An 18296-nucleotide genomic window follows, 5' to 3' on the forward strand; every position below is an offset into this window, starting at 1 on the left:
TGGAAATGCCTCATTTTTTTAAGCCACTCTTATGTGCCAGGCTTTACCCAAATGTTGTGGAGGGCAATAAATTAGATAAGATCCCTGCTTTCTAAGGTCTAGCTGGGGAGACAGGTGCAGAGACAGATTATTTCAGTTCCTTTGGTGAATGCGGTGAGGGAGCCATGCACAAGAGATTAGAGACATCAGTGGTGACTCAGCCTATAAGGTCCTGGGAAGAGAAACCGAGGAATGGATGACTGAGCGGAGTATTGAAAGGTATGAAAGAACCATTCTAGTGATAAAGGGGAGAAGAAGGAGGTGTAGGGGAAGAGTGACAGAGCAGACACTGGGACAAGGAAAGTCATGTGAGGCTGTACAGTGTGTGTCATTAGATTGACAATCAGTTCAGGGCTGATTGTGTGAGATGCGCTCATGGACCGGTGTCCTCTCTCATAAGCTCTAATAGCAAACGGCCTTGACAACAGCAGGGGTTTAGGTTTCTCTCCTAATTTATATTAGCAGCCGCGGCAGCTCTGACTTGGTTCCATGAATCTCCTTTCTTCTAGATTCTGGGCTGAAGAAGCAGCCCCTCTGTTCAGAATGCTATTCTCAGGGCGGACGGATGGAGAATAGGAATGCGGGAGGCATCCAACATCTCTGAAAGTGTCTGCTCAGACACAGAGGTTGCACTGTGTTCTGCCATCATCCACTGGGCAAGTTGTATTACCTAGCCAAGGCTGACTTTGCAAAGGAAAGGAATTCTCTTTCGCCGGTCAACTCATGACGGAGGCTGGGGATGCACAGTCATCCTAAAGGAAAAGCAGGGCATTCTGGGAAAGAGAATACGGCAGTCAGAGTCCGGCAGATCCGACACAGGACACAACCAAGGGCAGCCTCAGCAGCTCCTGGGACTGTGCATTTGTCTGCTGGGGCTGCCTTTACAAAATAACACAGCCCCAGGGACTTAAACAACAGAAATGTAAAAAACAAACAAACAAACAAACCAAACCAAACCAAACCAAACAAACAAAAAAACACCACACACACACACACACACACACACACACACAAATCCAAACACACAGAGATATATTTTCTCGCCATTCTTGAGGCTGGAAGTCCAAGATAAAGGTTCCAGCTGCATCTGGTGAGGAACCTCTTTCTGGCCCACACACGAGGAAAGGGTGACAGCCGGTTCTCTGGTGTGGATACTTATCAGGAGTCCCTGCAGATCAGGACCCCACCCTGATGACCTCCTTCAACCCGATGCACCTCCATAGAGACCCCGTCTCCCAAGACAGCCATGCTGAGGCTGAGGTTTTCAAAAGACAGATTTGAGGGCATAATCATTTAGGCTAGCATAGAGCCCCTCTTTGGAAAAGCATTCCAAGTAGCCCCAGGCTTCGGTGGCTGCCAGAGCTGAGAGTAGAGAGGCCCTTCCTCGGGTGCCCCCTGGATGGCAATGAGGACAGGGACGCAGGTTCTTGTGTTGGCTTCGGGTGACCGTCAGGTCAGTGTTCCCATCTCCATCATTTGGGATGACTCATAGGCGGTCTTTTATCCAGCATCTAACCTTGGCCCCTATCATTCCAGTTTTCTGAAATGTCCTATCTTCTCCAGTTAGCTAATTCTCACGTGCCTTGTTACTTTTGTTTGGGTTTTAATGGGAAGAAAAAAAAAAAGGTGATCTGTTTTATAAAACCCAGTCAAATGTCCCCTCTTCCAATTTGGCTCCCCCGGTGCCCTCATTATGACTTGACTTTACCAGCAGCTTCCTCGTGGGAACTTTCCCAAGTGTTCATTTATTCTCTATGTATTTGAATGTCTTCTCTTCCTTACACGTTAAACGAAGTCATCTCTATATCCCAAACACTTGCACAGACTCTAACTAGGTCAATAAAAAAATTGCATGAATGAATAAATGAAAACCATAATTAAGAGTATATCCCTTCTTCCTCCAGCAAAATCTGCATGCTTCCCTTGACCATTCCTTCCTTCTCTGAAAAATCCAGAACTGTGTCATTAGTGGGATTTGAGGCATGACCTGGAGGAAGGGAGAAGAGAGAGGAAGAGAAACCTTCCCCAAAGCTCGAAAGCCCATCAGATGTCTTACTTATTACTGTCAACTCCATCCCAGCTGCTGCCCTCCGAGCCTCCACACTTTGCTGTCTCTGGGCCATCAAAGGGCTCTTTGCAGCCGGCAATCTAATTAGCCAGCCTGGAGGACCACAGAGGACCAGGGCAGGCGCACTAGAGCTCGTTAAAAGCTCCCGTCTCCTGCTTGGGAAATTGCTCTCCGTTTTACCAGGGCTGTTTGCATTTTGCAGCTCCCAAGGGATAGAGGGCAGTGCTGGTTGAATTCCTGGCTAAGCCATTTGGCCCAGAGCCTCCATAAAACCTTGGCCCCAGCCTTCCTGACTTGGGCTTTCCTCATTAAACCTGGAGACAGGAGCCTGCTGTTTGGCCAGCAGAGACCTACGTGAGACAGACTGCTCTCCTCTCCCTGAGGGCACAGGACCCAAAGAGAAGGGAGGGTGGTGGTGGGAGCCAGTGGGAGCTGCTGAAGGGAGGGGAAGAGGTCACACGAAAAGCAGAGAAATGCCAACCAGAACCTCAATTTCCAAATACAGTATGAGCCCCCTTCCTGAGAGTTGATGGTCGCCTGCTTGGAAAAGCTCACTGTGGACATCTCCCTCCTACCTTGAACTTGAGCCTGGATCCAGCTTTGCAACGGATCTATCATTTCGTGGATGGCCCGTGCAGTACCTGAAGACCTTGTCCGTGTGCACAGGAGCAGCAAGGCACTGTGCACTTGTTTGCAGGGAGAGGAAGGGACCAGTAATGTGGTTATAATGTCATTTCAGCATGGTTAGTAGACACTCTCTGCCCAACCTCCAGCAGCAACCGGAGTGAACTTGGCAAAGCGGATGAGGACACTCGGCTCTGTGAGTGCCCTCCAGCAGATCTCTGCCTGTTCCCGTGAAGCATGGGCGCATTGGCTCAGAGTCCAAAGGCCCCTGAGAGCAGGTGGTGCCCCTTTCAGCCTCTGCATTCTCTGCCCCACCCTCGGCACAGCGATTGCTACAAGGAAAGCGGGGTCTCCCTGAAGGCTCACGTCTGGGGACCTCCGTGGTGCTGGTGCAGAGTGTATAGGAATCTGGGCAGTGTCCGTTCAGATGTAGTCCAGGAACCAGGAGCTGAGGACAGTGGGAGGGAAGCTGAGTCATTCTAGTCATGGGGGCAGGGGGCACAAAACGCTCTATTAACTCTACCACAAATTCAGAAATTCCTGATGCGCATGCTTTTTTGAGGGGAAGCATTTAAAAGAAATAAAAGGATGAATTTCTCATCTAATACAACGTGCTGTGGTAGGAGCTGCAATGTGAGACAGTAAAAAAAATGCTTAGCTTTACTTGAGAGCAAGGAGATGGGAGCATAAAGGGGCCAGGAAGACCACAAGCCCCTCCCCCCCCCCAGGCTGCCGATAATCTCTTGGCTCCCACTGCAGAGCGGCTGGGTGAATCCCATTTTCCTTGAAGCCCTGGAAACAGGGTCGCTCCACAGAGGGGCTGACTTCAGTCACGCAGCTCTCCAGGGGAAAGCCAGAGATGAGCCTCTCTGGAGCTGTCACTCATCCTTCCCAAGCAGCAGGGACGGTCACCACCTCGCAGTGCCATTTGATGGGTGCCGATACAGAGCACAACGCTCTAGCACGTAGGGCACTTATGGGGATCTAGCGAGACCTTATGGGTTTTGCACCCCGACATGCCTGGCTTCCAACACAGCTCCTCCCTTGCGCATGAGGTCACCTCCGGCAGGCTACGTGATTCACTGAATTGCAGTTCTTCAAATGGAAGCTGGGGTGAGGATCCCTCTGTGACTGGGTGGCTGAAGGACTGGAGATTGTCCGCATGGAGTGACTAGCACGGTACCTGGCACGGGGAGGATGCTAAGTCATCGGCCGCTGGAGCTATGCTCTCAGGGAGCATGAATTCATGAATGAAGTCATACGTAGGTACTCCCTGAGAGGTCTTCCAGCTTTCCCACCCACGATTCTGTGTCATGATATATCCCTCAGAGTATTTAAAAACAGGGTCTCTAAAGTGTGCCTGAGTGCTTCCTGGAACCGCCTATGTGGGCCGGAGGTGAGCTACATCCCGTTCAATAGGACTTTTGCCTCTCCAGTTTCGAGACGTGGTGATTGATTTCTAATTCCCCCTGCTGCAGGCTGCGTTTGCTTCTGGAACTCAGGGATGAAATCACACCGTGTTTGAGATGAATGTAATTTAAATGTGCCCTAAACGAGGAGCCCGGGCGCTTTCTAAAAGCCAACCTAAAAGAACAGACCTGCCCAAGAGTCGCTGTTCTGCCCCTAAATGACCGTTTTTTCCAATGTTCTTCTGCTTGGTACGTCTGAAAGGTGCACAGCTAATGTTACCACCTCCCTGTCACATGCCGGTGTTCATGATAATAGAAAGATGAACAAATGGCATTGTGTCTGGCTCTATACGTAACAAGAGCTGCCCCATAGCAAGGCCTCCTGCATCCCCTGCTCAAGTGTTTTACCTGTAGTGGTTCCCACTCTCCTGCTAGCCCCGTGAGTTAAGTATAAGAGCTCAGAGAGGTTAGGGCATTTCTGAGCATTATTCAGCATGATTCAGTGAGCACCATTTAGGGTCAGGTTCAAACCCATTTCATGGTGCCTTCAAAGTCTGCAAAGTCCTCAAATACACCGAGCTGGTACAAATGAGGCGAGTCCATGTGCTAACACCTGGCACCTAGGCACCTTAATGCTGGCTCTGGGACTTACTTGGTGAGCCACCGGAGCCCATGACCTTCAACGTGGCTAGCGCTTCTCACAGGAAGCTGGGCATCAAAAGTTCGCCATTAGCCGAACTCAGTCAGAATCTCCACCAGCGAGTCCTGAAATCTATATTTTGATGTAGCTCCCGGTGGGGTCCTCATGCACCCAAGGAAAGAGGCAGGAAGCCACTGCCAGTTTACAAACCAGACTATGCCTTTCAGATCTGGTCACTCTTTTCTTCCCCACATTTACAACTCTTTTGCTTTCATTTTAGATGCATATTTTAATATGGGGAAGTTAAGGCAAAAAAATGGCTCCTAACATCTCCTCTAAGGTGTATTATCTTGACACATATTGACATATTTTAAGAATCGTATATATGTGTATATGTATGAATTTATATTTTTAGTACAGAAAGTTCCAAATGAAGAGTAAATGCCTTTCCATACCCACCATTTCCTCTCCTCAAAGCTTACCACAGTTGAAAGTTACATATGTTCCTATAATGCACAGTATTCTGCCATTTTGGGGGATCTTCTGGTATTATCATATTAAGAGTTCATTAAAAAAAAAAAAAAGATTCCATAGTATTCCAGGATGTGTCATATATTTTTTTAAAGATTTATGTCATTAAGAGAGACAGAGAGAGTTGCAGAGGGGGTTGCAGAGAGAGGGGGTTGCAGAGGGAGGGGATCTCAAACAGACTCTCTGCTGAGCTTGGAGCTGGTCACAGGGATGGATCCCATGACCCTGAGATCATGAAATGCGCCGGAATCACAGGTCGGAAGCTCAACTCAACCAGCCCCCAGGAGCTGTAAACAGTCCCATTTTAATCAACACCTTATTTTATTTCAGGTTCTGCTTATTTGCTGTTTACTTTTGAAAACAACATTGTACCCCTGGGGCTAATAATACATTAAATGTTAATAAAAATATTAAAAATTATTAAAAAAAAAAGAAAACAACATTACAATGCATGTTCCTCTACACAGATCTTGGTGCCAATCTGTAAGTACTGTTCCTAAATAACGGTATTGGTACACACAACGCTAAGTGCATTTTAAAATTTGATACTGGTTATAAAATCATCTTTCCACCAAACACAAACAAGACTGCTCATCTTTTATATAACGCCAGCCTTGCTATCATCAGGTATAACTGAAACAAAAGGATGAGACCTTAGGGGAGGTGAATGGGGACAGTGATGACCGATGCCAGTCTGTGACCAGGATCCTGCCAAGAGCTCACGGAGTTTGCCCATGAAAACACTGAAAACATACACACAGAGGAATACACACACACACACACACACACACACACACACAAACACACACACGTATAACACATACCCACATGCATGTATATCTGTGTACGTACACACACACATTTATATATTCAGTGAATGCCACTGGAAACAAACATATACAAGATGCAAATCACTTTTTTCTTAAAAGGAGAAACGGTTCCTAGGAGAAACGTGAGAAAAGAGAAAAAGGAGAAAGATCCATTTGCACTACTTCTTCTTTTGTTCTGTTTGAATTCTGTGTACATATGTGCATTGCTATTCACAAAGTCAGTAAAATAAAAAGATCTCAGAAAAGAAAATGACAAATGCACCTAGTCTTTGATTCAGCAATTTCTACTCTAGAAATTTATTTTACAGCTAAGCTAAACCAGCATATGTTCAGAATAAAGTATTTTTAAAATTATTCACTGAAGCATTTCTTACAATAAAGAGAGATTAGAAAGAGCCTTAATGCACCTCAATATGGACCTGTAAAATAAGTATCGTACACACTGAAATATTCTGCATCCACAGCAAGGAATGAATGATTTCATTATATATTGGTACGGACATTTCTCAGAAGGATGCTATTACATGAAGAGGTGAATTGCAAAAAAAAAAAAAAAAAAAGTGTGTGATATCTACCATTTGTATAAAAAAGCAGACAGAATTCCTTGCTGTGTGGAGGGTACCTGCCTGGCCCAGTCAGTTAAGCATCTGGCCCTTGATTTCGGCTCAGTTAACCATCTCAGGGTTATGAGATCGAGCCCCGCATCAAGCTTTGCCCTCAGGAGGAAGTCTGCTCAAGATTCTCTCCCTCCGTCCCATCCTCCCCCCTTGTGCATGCTCTCTTCCTGTCTCTCAAATAAATAAATAAGTCTTTAAAAAAGAATCCTGGCTGTGTGCATGTATGTGTGACAAATACAGCATACAGGCACATATATTATATCATGCAAACCATAACATATATTATATTATACACCCCAAAAAGTAAACACATACATTTATACACACATATGTCTGTGCATATCCTTGTATTAGAATCAAGCAGCTCTGGAAAGACACACAAGCAGGAGATACCAGTAGAAGCCTCTAAAAAATGTGTGACAGGGGAGGAAGGAGGGGTTGCAGTCTTTGACTCCATAGTCTTTCTTTCCTTCTGCACTCAAAATATAAATGAATTAAAATTAAAGAGAACTGTGTGCAGGCCAAACTTCCGACTCTTAGAACTCTTTACTCATTTCCTAATAACTTCGTCTTATTTACAGAGATTTGTCTTTATGGTCGTCTTTGCAATGTGGATGAGTGAGAGAAAGGTGCTGTCGAAAGGTGAAGAGACAAAGTCCTCCTCTACATGCACATCCGACCAGATATCTACTTTCAACCCAACATGGCTTTATTGAATGAAGGTTCCTTCTGTCACCTACATTTGACATTTTCCATTGAATATTCCTAAAGAGAAATGGCCCCTTCATGCTCCTTTGATGGTGGAGGAGTCACAAATAACCCAGTTTTCTAGAGCAAATTATTTGTAGATGGTTTTTGAATAAGAGATGGGCACCCCCTCCTCCCTGCCCTGGTTGTTACTGAGCAGAGCTCAATCTGAATTTTAATCTACTTTCATCTACTAACACTTGTGTGAATTCAAGTGCCTTTCCTAAATGAAATGGTGTCCTCTACCCTTTATGAAAATGATTCAAATAACATTTAATGCTTACAAAAATACATGTATAGGGGCACCTGGGTAGCTCAGTGGATTAAAGCCTCTGCCTTCCACTCAGGTCATGGCCCCAGGATCCTGGGATCAAGCCCCGCATCAGGCTCTCTGCCTACTTGTGATCTTTGTCTGTCAAATAAATAAATAAAATCTAAAAAAAAAAAAAAAAAAGATTCCCTTAAAAAAAATAAAAAAGAAAAGAAATGTATATGCTCTTGGAAACATACCATAGTTTAACTTCTCAGAGCAGTAAACAAACAAATAAATAAATAACACAGAAAGAGCCGCCGCTAAGTGAGGTTGTGAGAGGTGGGGAACCTCTCCTAATGCATGGGCTCTTGTGTACTGATCCCATATATTTATGTGTGCTATTCATAGGTCTTTCCCACTTCCTTCAGACTCTTGGCCATGTTCCAGAGAGTTAAATTGATCTTCAGTTAAGAGATTTTTCACACATTTATATAACTCCAGGTCTTAGACACCAAATTCAAACACACTTATACTTTTAATGTAGCAGTTTAAATTTAACACAGTAAACATTTTATTAGGTTTATTTTTTCCCCCTCTCTCCGCCTTACTTCTTCCCTTCTGTGTTAGTCTACTCAGGCTGCTATAACAAGATACCATAGTGTGGGTGGCTTAAACAACAGACATTCATTTCTCACAGTTCTGGGGGAGAGGAAGTCCAAGATCAAAGTGCTGGCAGATTTGGTTCCTGGTGAGAGCTTTCCTCCTGCTTGCCGATATCTGCCTTTCCTCTATCCTCACATGTCAGGGACGGGATATAAACACTCTAGTCACTCTTCCTCTTAAGGACACTAAACCCATCATGTGGTCCAATGTTGTTCAGCTCATCTAAACCTAAAAACCGTCCAAAGGCTCCACCTTCAAATACCTTCATTATGGGGTTAGGGTTTTGGCATATGAATTTGGGGGTGGGGACACATTCACTTCATAACCTCTTCCTTTCATTTATTCACCTTCCTTCCCAACATAAATAATTATTTTTTGCTTTCCATGTCCTCGGGGTATTAATCTAGGCCCAGGAATTAAAAGGATTATTTCAGGACATAGGAGAAACCTGCCCTCAAGGAGTCCACAGACCAGTGGGAAAGACGCCACCGTGAACCCTGAGGCAGTGGCTTTGGTGGAAGTGATCATGGGTGCCATGGTCACTCATGATCAAGGAAGATGATGATTAAGGAAGACCTTGAGAAGTGCAATGAGTTCTGTGGAGATAGTGAGAAGGAAAGTGGTTCAGGAGTTTAGAAGCTTAGGTGGGATTCCAGACAGCCAAATGAAAGAGAGGCTCTCTAAGCAGAAGGCACAGCATTGAGCAAAAGCGCAGAGACCTGAACTTGCTGCATTTTTGGTAAATCCAGGGAGCAGAGCGGACTAGAGTGCTTTGGTGGGAGACAGAAGCAGGGAGAAAAAGAAGCAGGAGGTAAAATTGAAAATTGTAGGCTGGGACCAGTTTGTCAATAGTTGCATATTTTACAAAAGAAAAGGTGCCAATTTCTTGTACCTTTTAGAGGAAGGTCATAGGCAGTGCTTGGTGAAAAGTCCTATTTGGAAACCTAAAATGATCTGAGATTAGAGTTCTTACCAGGCAATAGAACAGACAGCTTTAAGCTTTAAGCTCCTGTCCTGGATTATCCTTCCCCAAGACTTGCTGCATGGTACCTGCCCTCAAGGCCCACCTGTGCCTGTTGGCAAGCAGATAGTGCCTCGGGCCATCTCCTCTCCCCTGCACACAGGACTCTCACTCCTTCCTCTGACCACTCAGACCTCTGTCAGCTCTCCCATCAGCCTGTGTGCTGCAGGAGCTGTAATCCCCTCCGCTAAAGAGAGAACTTTCTCTTGGTTTTCAGAGTAGGGGAGATCCTACCACTTCCAGGAGCAGAAAGGCCTAGATAGTAAAGGGTAGAAACTCTGGTGGGGTAATTCTCAGTCTGGAGCCTCTTAACATTGGTTAGAAACTCTGTTAGTGCTTTCTCTTGGTGCTTGCTTTATAAATTCTTGTTCAATGACATTAGGTAATGATTATTAGTCTTAAAAATTGAGAATATGGATACACATCCTAAGGACCACAAGCCAGAATTTCGCTATGTACCCAAATATTCTCCCCTCCTCAATATAGAAATTTCTATGCATGAACAACAACAACAAAGTTTATTTTCTAAATTTTTTTTAAATATCTTTTTTAAGGTTTTATTTATTTACTTGAGAGAGTGAGAGAGAGAGAGAGAGAGAGAGCACAAGATTCGGGGCTCCATCCGAAGACCCTGGGATCATGACCTGAGCCAGAGGCAGATGCTTAACCCACTGAGCCACCCAGGTGCCCCCTCAAAAAACATGTTTACCTGTCTTCTCTATTTTTTATAATACATCTGCTGAGAGGCTTATATAGTCATACATTTTTTTCAAACAATGTCCCTTCTTCCAGGAATCTGCTTTAAGAACACAACCATAGTACCATCAAGCGATGAGTGTTCCACTGTACCAAAAGTCGGGAAAACCTAAAAGCATCCTACATGTCTGTCAATTGAGGAGTAGTTGAATTGGTTGTCATAGAGCCACTAAGGGTTATAATTTGGGGTCATGATGACAACAGAACTTTAAATGAAAAAATGAGAAACACTAACATATATGATATTAGTACATAAGCAGAGACAAATGCTGGAGGGGAAGGCACCAGAATGTTAGCTGTCGCTGAAGCTCAGTGGGAGGTTATGCATGACTTTTGTTTTCTTCTTTGGAGGAAGACAAGACATGAGGTCCGTGGCAGGGAGGATCGGGACCAGGAATATGGCATGTGGGAGATGGTTAGGCCAGAACTCACTCAACACTGAATAGTAAAGACAGGAGGGCATATGTTTCACAAGGCACAGGCCGAAAAACACAGAGGCACAGGTGAGAGACGGCAGCAGGGAAGGAAGGTGGGCAGTTATTCAAGATGCCAACAAAAGGAAAACATGTAAATAGACCCATGCCTTAAAGACTTCAGATGAGTCGAGGCTAAGAAGGAAAATCAATGACGGTAGAAGATTCAGGGATCCCAGTTCTAGACGCGTTTGCTTCATGGATTTGGGCAAAAACTTTCATCCCTCATTTTGGCTGATTTGGGGAAAGACTCCATTCCTACAGTCACACCGTGTTAGGACCTTCTGGAACAGGAATGTTCCTTCATGAAAAACAGTTCCAAGTTCATAGTGACTACCATCGAAGGAAGGGCTGGAAAAAAAAAATTTTTTTAAGTGATTTTTGCAGGTTTCTTGGGATACTTTGCTCTAACAAATGACGTAATGATTAAAATAAAGGAAATTTTAGGTTTTGCTATTATGAACTGAGAATGGGGTTTTGTTGAAAAAAAAAAGTAAGGATAATTCTGGTGTGAATCCTCTGTGTATTGTTTTAAAAGCTCTGTGCTAATACCACAAGAATGTATTTCTGGTGGGAAGTGATATATTTCCATGGCTTCGGGGAACTTGACTTCTGTCCTAAAAATATATTTCCTTAGATATCATAAACAAAACACTTTAAACAATAAAAAAATGAAAATATGGCAAAAAAACCCTCTACATCAAACAGCAATGTTTTATATCCTTATCACTTAAAGATTTTAGATCTATAAGAAAAAATGAACATCTAGACCCCAATTCCCCCCTTACAAAAGGTGTGCATGCAAAGTTTACAAAAGTCAGTTCCTAAGAGAAGATTTGCACGTGATGAAGAAAAATAAAAATGCTAACCCTGCTACTAATCAAAGAAATAAGCAATAACATATCAGTAAAATAAAATTTCCTCCTCGTACGTAGAGAAAATGTGTTGTGCAGTTTTTCTTGTGGTTACACGTGATTTGATGTTGGTGAGTGTGCAGTGCAATGAACATCCCTATGACCCTCTGGCATGGTCCATTGATGCCATGGGTCTGCTGTGCAACTTACACTTGGTCCTCATCCTTGAAACTAGTCATTCAAAACCTTGAAATGTGTTATTTGTAAAAGCATAAATATATGCATAAATCCATGTATGTGGTCATGCAAAGCAACATTTTTGTAATAGCAAAAATCTCCAGAACCCCTGAAAAGACCCACAGTGGAAAAATGTTCAAGTTCATTATGGTTGATTTTATTTGATGGATTTCTGTACAGTGGATTACTAAAAATCAGGTTTTTCAAAGACTACTTAATGAGGTGGGAGATTGCTTCAATAAGTAAAGAAGGAGAAGAAGAAGAAGAAGAAGAAGAAGAAGAAGAAGAAGAAGAAGAAGCAGAAGCAGCTAAAACCTATATGTAGTATGCTCCTCAACTTGTTTATATGAAAATACTGGAAGATGATAAATCAAAATATTAATAAGTTATATCTGCATGATGGGATTATATTTCCTTCTCATCCACATTTTTCCATACTTTCTGAAGTTTCTACCAACTTACAGCTCCAAGACACTGAGACTGTAGAATGACATTATCTGTCTAGCAGTGAATCTTCCATGCTTGCATCCTCGATTCTAAGGGGGCTAGGAAGAGTGTAGCCATTTTTGAAAGGTCATGTGGCACGTGTGTAGTGTCAAATATAAACAAAGTCAGAAACTGGGTAAATTATAAAGACTGATGCTAGTTGGTAATACACTATTGCAATAGACAAGACACTGTCTAGAGTGAATCGAACTCAACTTCCACTTGCTTAGAGGTATCTGGGCATTTTGAAGGCAGAATGAGGGACTAGGGAGGGAGTGAACAGAGCTCAGTAGAGTCAGGAAAGGTAAAAACTACAAAAAGCAGGAAGGAGGGGATTGGTCCATGTGAAACTCATCTGGGATCCTAACTAGTGCTTCTAGACATTAGGTTCCTCCCATTCCACAGAGGCTGTGAGTTGGGGACCCAATCTCCAAGTGGTGTTTGGAACACAAAGATATTTCTCTCAGAAGCCTTGAGTTTCCCAGGAAGGCACTTTGAGCAGAGCTAGCATCATGTCAGGGATCAGCCTGGAACTGTTAGAAATTATGTGTATGGAGGCATCTGGGTGGCTCAGTCAGTTGAGTGTCCAACTCTTGATTTGGGCTTTGGTCATGACCTTGGGGTCATGGGATCGAGCCATGCATCAGGCTCCTGCTCATCATGGAGTCTGCTCGAGATTCTCTCTCTCTCTCTCTCTCTCTCTCCCCCTCTGCCCCTCCCTCTGCTCATACTCTCTCTCTCTGTTTCAAATAAATAAATTTTAAAAATCTAAAAAAAAGAAAGAAAGGAAGGAAGGAAGGAAAGAAGGAAGGAAGGAAGGAAGGAAGAAAGAAAGAAAGAAAGAAAGAAAGAAAGAAAGAAAGAAAGAAACTATGTGTGTGTTTGTTCAAGTCTTTACAGGTCAAGGGTGAAGTCTTGACATTGAGTGGAGTGGAGGACAATGGGGAGCCTGGCTACAGTTTGGTGACTGAGAGTCTTTGCCTGAGCAAGTTTCAGAGTTGAATCCAGTTCCCCTGCCTCCTGTTCTAATATCCTCTTGCTTTGCAGACCAAGAATTTTCTGACATGAATGGGAACTTCAACCAGAATAGAAAGGATAAGAAGAATGAAAAAGAGATTGAGAAGACATACTAGCCTATAAAATGTCTCCCCCTCACTCATACCCCATTATACTGGATCTTGATTAAAATGCTCAAAGCCGGTCTTCCTGTGAATAGAGACTTCCTGTCTGTTCTATGGGGTTAATTCCTGAGTCTATGTATTTAGTGGGTTGAGATAAATTATGCCTGAGAGTCTCACCACAAAATTCTTAGTAAGTTATCAGTTTCAACGTATGCATGCTACAATAAAATCCTGCGTAGTTTACTCTCTCACAGAGCTGACCAGTGAGATGCTTTCTTGGGTATTGATTTCCTCAGCTGGCCATGAGCAAATATATTACTCACTAATCTTCTGTTGGTCAAGAGCCTGAGAACAAGTAGCATTATAGGGCAGCTTCGTCTTCAAAACCTGATGTTTAGAGAACTTTCTAGGATCAGTATAAAACTAGTGAAATCTGGAAAAAAAACCAGCTTTTGATTTGTAAAAATAGTATCTTTCCAAGCCAGTTACTTAATGTTTAGACATCACTGACAGCTTCTTCCTTGTGTTCTTCCCCTTTCCCCAATTTTTCTTTTCCTTTGGCTCTCTACTTTGTTCTTCCTGTCCTTCTGTCCTTCCTTCCTTTCCCACTTTTTGCTTCATGAAATTCACTTAGTAAACATTTTTGGCTCCCATTTATTGCCAGACCATGTGGAGACCACTGAGAGACAGGCTAACATGATGCTAGATACACGGGATTCCAGTCAGATAAGCCAACCGCCGTTTTTGGTTCAATGTCAACTTGCTGCCTCACTGTGACCAAGTCATTGGATGCCTACATATTTATTTACTTCATAACCACACCTTTATTGTGAGCCCTTTATGTGTCCTGAGGTATGCTAGATGTACACATCAAGGTTTTTAAAAATACTCTGTATAGGAAGTCATCAGAGAGGGAGAAAAACCATGAGAGTCTTTTTTTTTTTTAATTTTATTTGACTTTTTCAGTGTTCTCTTAACTCTAGGAAACAAACTGAGGGTTGCTGGAGGGGAAAGGGTGAGGGGATGGGATAACTGGGTGATGGGTATAAAGGAAGGCACATGATGTGATGAGCACTGGGTGATATATACAACCGATGAGTTACTGAACTCTGCATTGAAACTAATGATGTACTCTGTGTTGGCTAACTGAATTTAAAAAAAAAGAAAATACTCCATAGAACAGGCAAACTGCTGCTCACCCTTGGGCTATTGTGATGAGCCCACTAACTGACACAGGCGACAATGACGACCCCTCACCTGGCATATTGTCAACACATAATAAATACTAACTTCCTGATATTTTCATTCAGCTTCCTAGATACATGTATGTGAGACCCAGTTTTTGAAAACATTTCAGGGGCTAGCCAGAAAAAGCAGATTTCTTAGGAAAAAAAATATGCTATATTTCATACATTCTAAGTCAGACATTTTCCCATCTCTGAAACCAGAAAACTTGTCAAAATTGCTGTTAGCCTGGTGGTGGCAGTGATGCTGTGGCTGCCCCCGTGGTCACGTGCGGGACAGAGCTATGGCAGTCCTGTAAGAGACAGAGCTGTGCAGACCATCTCGGCTCCAAGCTGTCCGGTAGGTTAGTAATGCTCACAGGTGGAATTTAAAACATCATCAAGGAGATCATGTTATGATTCAGCAATAAAACCAAAAGCCATTCGAGCATACAAAAAGGCACAGAAGTAGAAAAGGGAGGCATTATTTTGGTAGTAGTGAAGCAAATAGCCTTCACTGAAGAAATAATTAAGAATCAAATAACCTGCCAACATCAAAGCTTGCAGAAAGGTGTCACCGCTTGGAGGCCAAGGTCACACACAATGGTGAAGTATTCTTAGAAACGCTGTGCTACCTTCATTCACAGTGCCCTGGATGGAAAGACACAGGCATCCTCTGATGCTGATAACAAAGCAAGGCTTTATGAACAGAACAAAACAAAACAAAACAAAAAACAAACAAACAGCAACAACAAAAAATCCTGGGTTCAAATATCGACTCCGCCTCTTACTAGAGTAAAAGATTTCCTCTTGCTGGAACTCAGTCTGCTCTGTTGAAAAAGGAGCATTAATCACATGTACCCAACGGGCTTGCTATAAAAATAAATTTAATAGACACTATGAAATGAAATGAGTTTTAGCTGCAAAATATTACCAAAACATAGGCATTTTGCAGAGCCGATTGTTTAACCGTCTGGGTTTTTTTGTCCTATTTTTTCCCCCTGAAGCTGGCAGCTCCTGGAGGTCAGTGGGTATTCCGCTTTGAGCCTCCCCTCCCCTACCACCCCTGGCAATGTGGGGTGTGACGTGCACCTGCACTGTTCAGTCACTAATCACAGCGCACCTGGGCCTGATGCTTTCCTGCTGTTGTTATCACTGCTGTTTGTAAAATTTTTATGTTCGTGGCATTCCTGAGGGTTTTCATCAGCAAGTACGGAAATGGACACAGAGAAGCCCAGTGATTTGTGCAAGTTCACACGGAACGTTAGAATTGAATGCCCTGATACTCCCCACCTGGACCCGGACTGGTCCAGTCACGAGGGTGCATCTGGGCAGAAACTGAAGTGCATTGGTACCTCCAGCTGTGGGAAGCCACAGTCTGTAAGGAGTGAGGGAGGAAGCTGACCCTCTGGGCCTGGGCCTGTCCCTTGCTGTGCCTTGCTGATGATTGTGGGAGACAATGGTGTTAAGGAGACTGAGGGTTCCACGCGGCAGAAAGAGACTGTCAGCGTAAACATCTCTGAGACCAAAGGTGAGAGAGAAGGTGCCTGAGAGGTCTGAGGGGCAGTGATGTAAAGACCAGAGGCAGTAGGTAGGGGCTGGAGGGGGACATCACTGACTTGCCCTCTGCCTGCCAGGGTGGGAGAGAGAGTGATGGGATGGGTAAGGAGTGGTTAGTAAACCCAAGAAGACACAGGACAGGGGACCCCTCTGAAGACATACATTGTACATTTAGGTGGAAAGAGTAAAAGAAGGGCCAAGTGTTTTGAATCTACAAAAAATACATCTTTAAAATGTTTACATTTTTTAAATTAAACTGTAAATACATACAGAAAAAAATAAGCAAATACTAAATATCAGCTCAATGAGTTGTCACAAGATCCAAAACGATGATTACTAGCAGTCAGAAGCCCCTCTGGTCCCTTCCCCATCACTATTGTCTCAGAGTAACCATGGTTCTGACTCTTGCATTAGAGATGTAAATTTCTGGCTTAGTTCTATTGTATTGCCTCTGCATTTAGACAAATAAAAACGAAAGGCCTAAGAGCAGATACTGTGCTTCATGTGGGAAGTGAGGCCATGATCTCTGGGCTTGAACAGACAGCCTTTGGAGCAAACGGCAGGCCTGGAGTTGAATCACACATGTGCCTTTTTCTGACTACGTGATTTGAGAAGTGTCATTTTTTTCCTCCCCAAACTTCAGTTTCCTCATTAGTAAAGTAGGGACAAGATGGCAAATCAAGAGCATTGTTGTCAAGCTAAATGAGATAGTACCTGACTCTATTCCCACTCAGAGCCTGGTGTTCTGTAAGCATTGGTTGGGGATATATGTGTCAATGAAAATGGAAAGAATGGGTGACCTATTTGAACAGCCACAGACACTGGGTTTTGGAACATGATAGAGGACGCTTCCCTAAGTCCCTGGCAGAAAATGGGATGTGATTGGAAGAACACGGGACAGATGAGGCAGAGTGTTCATGCTCTTTCCGAGCACTACCTCAGACTTGCTGGGTGATATCTCATGTGTTATCCTTCTTCCTTGGGTCTCAGTTTCTTCTCCCATAATCGATGGATTCTACAGTAAGATTTTCCCACTACTAACCTAGCTCGAAAACACTGAATCTATTATTAGCTAACTTGGAAAACCCGTAAAACCGAAATATACAGACTGAAATACATTTAGGGAGAGACATCAGGCTGTAGAAAAAATTCAAAATCTTAAATAAGGTTGATAATTTTTCACATGTTGAAAAATATTCTGCTTGATGATAAGCTTGAACTTCAAATGTTAACCAAGAGCCTGGAGACCTATAAAGAATGAATCAGTTTAAGGTTTGACCTGTGCACACTTATAGACTGGAGGCCCCAGGAGGCAGTATATTTCCTGGCTTCAAAACAATTCAGACTGATACATAAGACATTAGGGTTGGTGGGGATGACCTTCCCAGCCTGAGATTTTGAGTTTAAGACCAGAAAGACCTCAAATCAATGACATGGCCACCAAATTGTCTATGAATTGTTCGAAAAATCATCCAGAACACATTCAAGACATTTAAATGGTTGCATTAAAATGATTTTCTCATTTAGAACTTGAATTAACAGTCATAGACTGAGGTTGTTAGAAGTTACCTACCAAAAAAAAAAAATTTAGCCTAAGATTAAAAATAAATAATATTATAAAAAGTTCCTTATAATGCATATAAGATCAAGGACACTTTATGGGGACTCGGAAGCCAAATTCTCTCCTCGCTCTTGTATCCTGAAATAGACTAACTTATTGCATTAATTATAATGCTATACTCTATAACAGGGCCAAACTACAAAAGAAATAAGATGGATTTAGTAACTTTTATTATCTTGAAAAAGGAAAAAAAATAAACACAGTTTTTCGGAAGAGAGGTTTTTTCCCCATGCCAGTAAATTCTAAGATGGATTTATCCCACGAGTCTTCCAGACCTCAACTGAAATCCCAGATCTCCTGACTTCTAGTAAATTTCTCTGTGCACTACACCATCTTGTGGCTTTTCACTCTGCTTTTCACCTCCAAAGATGTCTTACAGCACTCCTTCAGCAGGTCATCACAGAATCCACCCTTGCAGTTCAAGATCCCTTCACTCAAGCTCTACAAAAACCCCCACAAATCCCCAAATGTCTACTAGTGTTAGATGCTGTACATTTAAAATGAATGAGGGGCAGGACCCTGT

Source organism: Martes martes, assembly GCF_963455335.1.
Source record: "Martes martes genome assembly, chromosome: 9".
Lineage (NCBI taxonomy): Eukaryota > Metazoa > Chordata > Mammalia > Carnivora > Mustelidae > Martes > Martes martes.